This window comes from Mytilus californianus, unplaced genomic scaffold (assembly GCF_021869535.1).
Source record: "Mytilus californianus isolate M0D057914Y unplaced genomic scaffold, xbMytCali1.0.p SCAF_2, whole genome shotgun sequence".
In the NCBI taxonomy this organism is placed as follows: domain Eukaryota; kingdom Metazoa; phylum Mollusca; class Bivalvia; order Mytilida; family Mytilidae; genus Mytilus; species Mytilus californianus.
This window is the reverse complement of record NW_026262668.1, coordinates 117599682-117612022: the sequence shown is the minus strand read 5'-3', so window position 1 is coordinate 117612022 and position 12341 is coordinate 117599682.

Sequence of the window (12341 nt, the reverse complement as noted above, 5' to 3'; positions counted from 1 at the left end):
AACCGCATTTTCGAAGGAAATATCGGTTATTGATTTGGGGATGTTAGGCAGGCGGATGGGCGGCTGCCAAACAGTGTCTCTTCAATAACATGAAAACGCTGTGATGATTTTTTTTCAAATTTAGATATGTTGTTTCTTGTGACTAAATGAAGGTCAAGTTCAATTTTCACTATTTTAATATTTATCCTTTTTGAGTTATCGCCATTCTTAGTATCCAAAAGTGATATTTTTAAATATTTTTCTCTTGTTATCATATTATGACTAAGCATAGTAAATGTTTTATCTCAAAATTAAAATTGGGAGTGACAGATTTATTTGAAAATTTTCCATTTCCTAAGTGGTGATGATTATAAGCTATATTATTAGACATTTTGAAGTTAATTACATTATTAATTATTATATAGATTCAGATTCAGATTCAATATTTTATTAAAGTCTCACCACTTGTATAACATTATACATTCCAATATACATATAAAACATTGCGTATAACATAAAATATTGAAAAACATATATAAAACATATAGTATATTAAAACTAACAGTAAAATATCATTAGCTTAAATACTAAAACATATACAAGCGCCATTCTATTAAGAATTATGAGAGACTAATATATATGTAATGTTAGAGTACTATGTTAAACCATAGTTCTGTTCAAAAGATTAACCCTTCAGATTTGAAAGTATGATTTTCATTATTAATTAGATCTGGGAAATATTTTAGCATATGATAATGATTTATTTTCATTATTAATTTGATCTGGGAAATATCTTAGCATATGATAATCATTGGAGTGACAGATTTATTTGAAAATTTTCTGTTTCCTGATACGATCTGTAGGACTGTATATATAAAGTTTGAAATTTACTAGAAGGACTGTATAAATGAAGTTTAAAATTTATTGTTCATTATTAGACATTTTGTAGATATATAAGTCTCCCTAAATCATATATATTCTTACCCCCACCCCCCTTCAATTTGAGAATGTGCTTTTATCTTGTAAACGGTCGAGATCCCCACCCCTAAACCATATATATTCTTGCATGGGACAATAAAACAAATCAAATGAAATAAAAGGCGAGTACCCTGGGGTCACCCCCACCCCTTCTGTCTGAGAACTTGTAAACGGTCGAGATCCCCACCCCTAAACCATATATATTCTTGTATGGGACAATAAAACAAATCAAATGAAATATAGGGGAAGTCCAGAGAGGTCACCCCCACCCCCCTTCTTTTTGAAAACTTGTAAACAGTCCAGATCCCCACCCCGAAACCATATATATTCTTGTATGGGACAATAAAACAAATCAAATGAAATAAAAGACGAGAAAACTTGTAAACGGTCAAGATCCCCACCCCGAAACCATATATATTCTTGTATATTTTGTTCATCTGCTTCTGACACGGGGAGGATTGCTGTTATTGCCTATCGCAATCAACAGTATATCCTAGAGCACCGTCCCTTGGTGTCTCCTGCAGATGAACAAATTTCCATCTTTATAGATAATAATTTAAGTTTGTTCAAACTTTATTATTAAGACCTTCTTTTTTTTTTTACACTGCTGGACATAAGGAAGGAAGGGAAAAAAAAAAAAATACTCAAGAGTACTTTTAATGTATTTTTGTTATTAATGCTTTTTTCATTGTCTATTATAATATCTGTCACGTTATATACTGTACAATGTCTCATGTTTGTTGCTTATACTATCATAATTGTTAATTGTAAATGCCCCCTGTGACACCATGATTGGAATAATAAATATTTGATTTTGATTTGATTTGATTTGTATGGGACAATAAAACAAATCAAATGAAATAAATGACGAGTCCCCTGGGGTCAACCCCACCCCCTCCTGTTTAAGAACTTGTAAATGGTCGAGATCCTCACCCCTAAACCATAAATATTCTTCTATGGAACAATAAAACAAATCAAATGAAATTTAGGGGAAGTCCATGGGGTAACCCCCACCCCCCTTCTTTTTGAAAACTTGTAAACGGTCTAGATCCCCACCCCTAAACCATATATATTCTTGTATGGGACAATAAAACAAATCAAATGAAATTAAGGGGAAGTTCCCTGGGGAAACCCCCATCCCCCTTCTTTATGAAAACTTGTAAACGGTCAAGATCCCCACCCTGAAACCATATATATTCTTGTATGGGACAATAAAACAAATCAAATGAAATATTGGTGGAGTCCCTGGGTTCACCCCGACCCCCTTCTTTTTTGAAAACTTATAAATGGTCAAGATCCCCACCCTGAAACCATATATATTCTTGTATGGGACAATAAAAAAAATCAAATGAAATAAAAGGTGAGTCCTTTCGTGTCAACCCCAACCCCTCCTGTTTGAGAACTTGTAAACGGTTGAGATCCCCACCCCTAAACCATATAGATTCTTGTATGGGACATTAAAACAAATTAAATGAAATATAGGAGAAGTCCATTGGGGTAACTCCAACCCCCCCTTCTTTTTGATAACTTGTAAACGGTCAAGATCCCCACCCCGAAACCATATATATTCTTGTATGGGACAATAAAACAAATCAAATGAAACTAAAGCAGAGTCCCCTGGGGTCACCCCCACCCCCTCCTGTTTAAGAACTGGTAAACGGTCGCGATCCCCACCCCTAAACCATTATTTTCTGGTATGGGACAAAAAAACAAATCATATGAAATTTAGGGGGAGTCCACTGGGGATCACACACCCCCCCCCCCCCCCCCCCCCTTTTGAAAACTTGTAAACGGTTGAGATCTCCACCCCTAAACAACCATATATACTCCTGTTTGTCATTTCAAGAAGATTTGAATGACATACAGGGTCAATCCATAGGAGTCACTTATGCATATCGCAAACCAATTTGTACTGGACTTTGGCCAATGTAAGGTGACCATGGGAATGACAAATTATTGGAGCTTTGTTTGGGAGACTTCGTAACAGCATCCTGTTACAATTATTTCTTGTAACTGATAAGTTTTATAGATTTTGAAAAGACATTGTATTAATGATAAATGAGATTTTGGATATTTTTCTTCTTTTCTTTGGTAAATTGTTTGAAGAATTTTGTGTCATGTTTGTTTGTTATTCTGTAAAAACTAATTTTCTGAATGCTATATATTTTTTTTTTATGAAGTGAACTCCTTTATTAACTAAGCTTATACATGTATTGTTTATTAATAAGCATTTATTTAGATTTCTGATTTTGGGCCCAGTTTTCAAGTTGGTCCAAATCGGGGTCCAAATTAAACTGTGTTTGATTTCAACATAAATTGAATAAATATAGGGTTCTTTAAAATGCTTAATCTAAACCTGTATTTCTTTTCATTATTAATAAGATAATACCACATTGAGGTCCAAAGGGTCCTAAATTAAACTTTTGTTTAATTTTATCAAAAATTGAATTCTTTGGTTCTTTGATAAACTGATTCTAACAATGTTTGGGTGTTAAATCATATCAAATTTTAGAGAAATTAGTCATCACTGGTTGTTGTTATTATATTATTGATTATAAGTTGAAAAATTGCATCATATCTTATTTTAGAAAAAAATTTATCCAGTTTGAGATATTTCCCTTTGCACAAAAAATATTATGGATAAAATTAACCTGTGTTTCATTTCAACATAAATTAAATATATATAGGGTTCTTTCAAATGCTGAATCTAAACCTGTATTTAAATATTAGATTTTTGGGCCCAGTTTTCAAGTTGGTCCAAATCAGGGTCCAAAATTAAACTTTGTTTGATTCAACAAAAATTGAATTTATGGGGTTCTTTGAAATGCTGAATCTAACCATTTATTGAGAGATTTTTGATTGTAGGCTTCTTTATCAAATTGGTCCACATTAGGTAAATGTCCAATTTCAAATATTTCAGTTCTTTGACCACATTCACAAACCTATGCTGTGTCAAATATTCAATCACAATCCAAATTCAGAGCTGTTTTAAGCTTAAATGTAGTGTCCATACTTGCTCAACTGTTCAGGGTTCGACCTCTGCAGGAAAATCCGGTTTGCTGTCACTCTGACAGCCGCTTGTTATAGTTTGTTCTTATATTGTGCTGTTACACCACTGTCCCAGGTTAGGGGTGGGTTAGGCGCCAGCAAACTAGTTCAACACCGCCACATTATGTATGTGCCTGTCCCAAGTCAGGAGCCTGTAATTAAGTGGTTGTTGTTTGTTGCTGTATATCATATTGGTTTTATTCGTTTATTGTTTTGAAATCAGGTTGTTAGTTTTCTTGTTTAAATTGTTTTACATTTGTCATTTCAGGGCCTTATATAGCTGATTATACGGTATGGCTTTTGCTCATTGTTGAAGGCCATAAGGTGACCTATAGTTGTTGACTTTTATGTCATTTGGTCTCTGCTGGAGAGTTGTCTTGTTTGCAATCATACCACATCTTCTTATTTTTATATATGAAACATGAAGAAATAAAATGTGAAAATGTATGAAAAATTTGAAAGGTATACACTACCCACACTAGGTCTATACTTGTAGACAACAAAAATAAGAATTTAACCAAGGTTTCCGAATAGGGCATCTGATATTGACCTCGTTTTTATAATTCAGTAGTCAATTTTAAGTTTTCTTGATATGGTCCTCTTCTCAGATATTGTAAAGAATATTTGGTGTATTAGAAGAATTGTAAAGTGGCATGTCTGTTATGCAGTGTACATGTGACATCGACCTTATTATTATAATTCGTTGGTCATTATATATCAGGTCAATTAATCAGATACTTTCAGCAATAGTTCAATATATAAATAACGGAGCTAAGTGGGTGATAGAGCAGATTGTTAACCCAAGAAAACATTGACAACTGAGGCGAAGCAAGAATATATGCTATGGGAAAGAGTAGATTGTCCCACCTCTTATTAATCAATCAAAATATGACATTTTAAAGTAAAGTATAAGAACTATATTTGGTTTAAAGTATGAATGTAAGGTAAACATGTTCGTCTTTCAGGGATCATCTGACCTTGACTTCATTTTCATAATCCATTGGTCAACATTAAATTTTCCTGGATAGGTCTGTTTTTCAGATACTTCAAGCAATAGGTTCTACTAAGGGAGCTACCATTTGATTTTTTATGGGGGAGGGGGGCTAGGATGAAATTTGAAAAAAAAGGCAGGACAGAAGTTTTGAGTAAAAAAAAAAGGCAGAATGAGCAACTTGGCAAAAAAAGGCAGGATGACAAATTATGTATAAAAAGTCAGGATAAACTAACAAAAAAAAAAGGCAGGACACAATTTTTCATCCTAGCCCTCCCTTAAAAATCAAATGGTAGCTCCCTAAATCCTAAATGTTATTGTAAAGGTGTACAGGTCTGTCTGACCTTGTCTCTATTTTTGTAGATATTTTATAATGTTAATACTATGGGATGTCTGTAGAAAGACCTTTAACTTAAAACATTTCATGAAATTCAATCATGATCAGTAAACCAGGAGAGAATTATTTCAGTGTTTACACACTATTATAAGCTCATATCACGGTTTGATTGGTGTTATATTTTAGTCTCTCAATAACTAGTAGTAGGTCTTATGTATGCATAACTTAGAGTGTTAACATGGTTTGTGATCACTTGGTATCTGCAGTTTTCGTCTTACCATAAAGATATTTTCATAAGAAACCTCAAAGTCAAATATTTTGAAACTTGGCAGTAAGGATGTATGGCATGTTCTCTACAAAAGATTCTTTCTTGTTTTTATCGATGAAAAACATGGGAATCACAGGTATAAATAGAAACCGGGGGTAAAGCTGCAGTTTTTTGCTAATGTCTATATATAACATTAAAGCAATAAGAGAAAAGCTAATGGAGTTACAATGAACAGTAAGTCCAGATATATGTACTAGTAGCTTCCAATTTTTGGGGTTTTGAAGTTATTGCCCTGAAATTGTTAGAAAATTTAAGTTTTTGGCTATTAGACCATAGATAACTATAGATAGATAGAATCTTTAAATGGTAAAAACGACAATAAGAAAAGTTCTATAAATAAGTCAACATGGCCAATTTGGTCAGTTGACTAATTATAGCAGTAATTGTCCTTCAATGATGATTTTTCCTATTTTTGTTTTTTGGTGAAAACTAACGTAGATACAGAGAAAATGTAAACATTAACAATGATCAACGAAATCCTTAGTCGACTCCACATAGGATTTATTGTCATTTGATTGATTGATTGTTGGTTGCTTAACGTCCAGTGGCAAATATTTCATGCATATTCAGGACGAGAACAAGTTCACAATAAATACAATAGGTAGGTTCTGTAATAGATTAGGGATTATGGTCGGAGAAATTTAGACTGCCACGGGAAAATGAGGGTATATTGGATAGGGACAGAAATTTAGCCTTGCAACAGGTCACCTACGGACCCCTCAAAGAGTTGTTGCAAGGGTTCTTAACGTGCAAAGAGCGTGGCACTCTCTTTACACGAGGCATCGGATTTAACGTCCCCATTCTGACCGGACGTGGCTGCAAATTTGTACATCCCGCACAGCCAAACGGACGCCCCACTTTAGCACGGGTTTTACTGCCGGTCGGAGGAAGACCAATGGTGACCATACTTCTATTCCCCAGTCACCCTTGGGGGTTATTGTCATTTGAAGATGATTTATACATGTAATAAGGGGACGAAGATTTCATTGTACTAATGAACTCAAAATCGTTAACTTTTTTATTTTCAGACTTTTTTATTTTCCCGCATTTGCGCAGAAATCTACTTCCTTTTTCCGGTCTCGTTTGCATGAGTCTTTGAGTAAAATATATATTTATCAGTCTAGTAAAATATAGGAAGGAACGCAATACCAATATCCATTTTTAATAATTCCTTGAATGGCTTGATATGAAAAAACGTTACCTGATAGCGTTTCTTTGTTTACATTGAATATGACGTCATAATATAAATAACGTCACAACTAAAATTCCGAACAACAGAACCGAGATCGGAAACGTAAGGGTATTTCCGTTCTTTTTGAACAGATTTTGAAGTTAAAACATATGTTTGAATTAAAAAAAAATAATTCATACAGACTTCGTCCCCTTTCACAGGTAACGCCTGCCTCATATTAGTTAAAATGAAAATAAGTAAAGCAAAAATGATTAACAAAATAAGATCAAGATCTACAAATTAGTCAATCTGATGGAAATTGTCAATCGACTGCTTAAAGGAGTTGTTGCCCCTTAAGGTAAGGTTTGCGTACACAGGGAGGTAACTCGAATGCAACTTATTAAACTAAGGAGGGACCCGCCATTTTGAATTGCTTGGATCAACAAATGTTCGATTACTACAATATTGTCGAAAATAAAACAACACCTACTTCAAAATCGCCGTTTTGATGTGATTTTATCCAAATTTGAATCGTAGAAGTAACGTTATCACCTTCAGTTTGTAAGTTTTCATTTGTATGACGTCACGTTTAGCCATGACATCTTTGTGCCAAAATCATTCATGAAGTTTCGCGGAATTTTTTGTATTTCAAATTTATACATTTTTTCAAGCTCTAACGTTTTATTTCTTATTGTAATGCATTAGAATCGGAATAACAGTACTTTAGTTGCAGAGTTGTCACCGTTAATTTTGATTTGACAACCGCAAATTTCCGTTTTACTGTCTCTGTTACACGTCGCCAGTAAAACTGCATTTGCGACTATCAAATCGCCAATTGACGGTGGCAACTCTTCAACTTCGGTACTGTTATTCCTTAAGTGAACTTCATAGAACTGATTTTTAATTTATTTAAGTATGTGAAAGATTTTCATATTACAGATCTAAATAACCACAGTACTTATTTTATATATGAACAATACATATACAGCTGGTCATTTGTGTTCCCTGACCATCTTCTGTTTCATCTATCCTCGTGTGTAGGAGCATGCATATAAAAAAGAAGATGTGTGATTGCCAATGAGACAACTATTCACAAGAGACAAGAGACCAAATGACCCGAACATTAACAAGTATAGGTCACTGTACGGCCTTCAACAATGAGCAAAGCCCATACCGAAGAGTCAGCTATAAAAGGCCCCGAAATGACAAATGTAAAACAATTCAAACAAGAAAACTAACGGCCTAATTAATGAACAAAAAAAGAACAAATAACAAATACGTAACACAGCAACAAACGACAACCACTAAATTACAGGTTCCTGACTTGGGACAGGCACATACATACAAAATGTTGCGGGGTTAAACATGTTAGCGGGATCCCAACCATGACCCTAACCTGGAACAGTGGTGTAACAGTACAACATAAGAACGAACTATAAAAATCAGTTGTTTGTTTGTTTAGTCAAAGACACCAAATCTGAACATGGTGTAATCTATCTTTCTCCTGCAGGGCTTTTTCCTGTATAGTCATAAAAATTGTATAATATCTATTGGTGTCCAGATTGAAATGAATGGAATAAACACGGCTGCTGTACATAACTTTAATAGTCAAAAGTGATTTCTTTTCATTCAATTGCTGCATACTAACAGTTTACCAAACATGAGGAAGGGGGGGGGGGGGGGGGGGGGGGGGCAATAAAGAAATTTTCATTACTTTTAATGGCAATCAGAATGTTATCCTAAGATTAAAAATATTACAGTTTGAAGCACTAACAGAAAATAAGTGTTTCCTTCAAAAGACTTGTACATGTAATACACAAGTATGACCAAAGTTAAACACCTCCCCTTCCGACTGATAGATGTAGGCATAAAAGGTAATTTAATTACTATGTTCTCCCATTGGTTATGATCAATCTCAATGTGTTACAAGACAAAATGATTCTTTGAAAAAAGATACTATCAAAGATGACTTTCAATGTGAAATCTTCTTTGCAGTTCCACAAAAAACGTATTTTTGCGTTTTACAGAGATGTCATGATGAATATATAACGCTCATTTCCGTGAAAACGAGTTCGGGGACATATCAATTTTATTAGCTCATTATAAAGAAAATAGTTAAATCCTTAAGTTCTCAGTTTTTTACAAAAACGGTGGACCCGGATACAGGGTATTTTTTTGCTTTTTGTTGCCATGGCAATGGTTTTATTTTAACCCGCCCCCAAAAAATCTTGTTTTAAGTACTTTTTTATGAACTTTTTAATCAAAATTTATTATCAATGAATGGACCACAACTATTTATACATGTTTTATACAGTTTTAATTATTTTATTTTCACTTGCATATATTATTTATTAAGAAGAGTTCAAATAAAATTCTTCCTAAAAAAAACGTCAAAAATCGCAATTTGAGCTTTTCACACAAAAAAACGGGACGGGCGATATTCGATTTTTTTTTCATTAAATGATCAAGTACTCCTCCATGAACAAAATGATATATCATATTGGTATAATATCACTAAGAAAAAAATCCAGGTATCATGCAAACCTTACCTTAAGGTAGTTCAGGGGTATAGAAAAAAAATGACAGAATTTTCTTATACTTTGCCAAAATGAAGATTTTACTATGCTTTTTTCAAAAAAATAATAAAAGGTATGGGTCACCGCGCTATTTTTCAAGGTACGAGTCGTTCAAAATTGCCAAAATTTGCTTAGACTGTTCATGAAAAAACACATTTTTGCGCATAAATAGAAATCTATATGACAGAATTTTGAAATAAAATATGAGAAGATAGGTTTTATAATATATTTTAAGAAAATAGAAAGAAAAAATGGTGTCACCGAACTTGTTTTTTTGCTACAAGTTAAAAATGAAAATTTCCCTATGTGTACAGTATAAATTTTGTACTAAAAGAGTTATCTCCCCTTAAATGGCTTATTTGAAAAATTGATTCTAAAAACACAAATACTTGGTATTTGTTAAAACATTTTCGATAATGCAATGAATCACTAAGTTTTCTTTATATGAATAAACAGTGTAATCAATAAATTGCAAATCTGTCTCCAAATTTGCAGATTTGGGCAAAGAAATAGACCGATTATGTACTGTGATTGTACAATTCAAGATGGTGGTATACCCCTGAACTACCTTAATCACAGTCATAATCCATTTTTTTTTTCATTTTTGCCTAATATCTTGAAAATGATAATAATTAAATAAATATTCAATGCAACTAAAAAGATTTTCAAGACAAGATGATTCTGCCCAGCACAAGTTCCAAAGCTACACAAATATTCTTGTTGTGTTGTATCAGTTTCTATTAACAAATACTGGGTGAGGGATACAGGCTCATTGGAGTCTCTAGTTTGTGTTTTTGACTATTTTTTTAAAGCTGTAAACGATAGAGAGAAACCGTAAAAATCAAAGGGGGGAAGAACAATAAGTCAACAAAACGGAAACTGTCTATGGACTGCTTACCAAAACTCTTAATCTCTTTAAATTTTCTTTTGAAGAATCCAAAATTACAGATTCTGGACTAAAAGAATAAGTAGAGTTATACAAAAATGGAAATATGATATAGACAAGTAAGCTTTATACAACAAATTTGAACAGTTCAATTGGAAAGTATGACAATTTTGACTTCCTTACAGAAATTTGTCTTTCTAATGGTATATATCTGCATTGCTTGTTCTGTAGTGTTGAATGTCATATCCGAATTACTGGATATTTTTACTTTTGGCTAATCTTAATGTCGAAGTTTTCTTCTGCTTTTGCAGATTTTAAATTGTACATATTTCTGATCTTCATTGCATCATACCAACTTTTGATATGTTAAATAGTTAACAGTGCTGTAAAATTAGTATTTAAAAATCTGTTTATCTTTTGATCATCAAAACTTAAAAAAGGTCAAACAGTTTTATCGAATAAAATTGCATTTTCTTGTGGCATAACATTAATGAGGCAATTACATACAAGACATACACATCCGTGATGAAAATAACAAGATTTTTTCAAAGCATTTACTTTTATAGCCACCTTCTTGGTACAACACTACATCATAGTTCCTTCATGACTGTTGAATGTCGAAAACCAGGCTAGTATAAATAAATCTATTTTGTTATAGTGTTTGTTCATAATTTCAAAGTAATTTAGATTTTAAGAGATACTATCTGTAAACATCCTAGCATGCGGAACCACAGGCGCTTGGGTATATGATACAGAATTTTTTTTTTAATTTTTTTTTTGTTGCCATGATTAAAATATTCAATTTTCTATATTTATACTACATATCTATTACTACTACTAAACTTTTTGTTTCTTAGTGTGGATAGTAAAATGGGGGTTTGTCTCAAAGTTGGTAAAATCACTCGAAACTAGGTGAGACATGCGCAGTAGTGATAGATATGTAGTATAAATATAGAAAATTGAATATTTTAATCAACACAAAAAAAAAATCAAAAAAAAATTTCTGTATCATATACCCAAGCGCCTGTGTGCGGAACAGAAACACAAAACTCCGTGGCTGTTGAAGAGTTGCTTAGGAACTATAACTTTATTGATATCATTTTGTCCAAATGTAACATATTATCATACCTTGTATTTTATTTTGTTTGTTTCGGGCTGACAATTCATGTCTTCTTAGTTTTTCTGCATCTGTTTCCCCTGCTGTCATTACCACAAGGAGATGTGGTATGATTGAGGGTCGCAATGGGGGTACCGTCATGACGAATAACGGTAAAAATTCTTGCTAAATGACGTTAACAGTAATTTTTGGAACATGACGATAAAATATACACTTTCTTTTAGACGATAAAAAAATCTACTGATTTTGACGAATCACGTTAATTTTTTTTCCAAAAATAACGGTAACGATAATTATTTGAGACCTCTGACGAATCACGATAAGGATATTTTGACGAATCACGGTAAAATTTTAACCAATTTGACGCTAACGGTAGCCGAAAATGACCGTTTGACGCCTGGCGGAAAAGGGCATTCCTACCTTCATAATTGCCATTGAGCCTGGACAACTTTCAATCAAAGTTCATAGACGATGATTTTGTTGATAGTTTCAGTGCTTAAGTGCTACAAATTGCTAAAAGTAAACTTTAAAAACGATCATCATTCATTTGACGTTATTCCCTTTTTCCTGTGTCCCTGGCCAAGACTACTGTATATAACAATTGCTAATGTATAACTTTGGAATCACAAGACGGGTGCATAGCACGAGTTGTTCGCTCTGTAGATACATATTTTACAATTCCTTTTTTGGGGTTCATTTACGAAATTTAATAATTTAAACCATATGGAAAGGAATAAATGCACTACGTCGAGACAAACAACTGCGGAAATTCTCAATTAACAATAAAAAAATAGGAACCATTAAAACCAGTGACCGGTTTCATAACCGGACAGCCACGGATACATACTGTGACGGTTTCGTTAAACTAAGTTTGTGAATACTCATCCCCATCCCTATTTTCCTGACCTGTCAACGGACAAAAATTAAAAT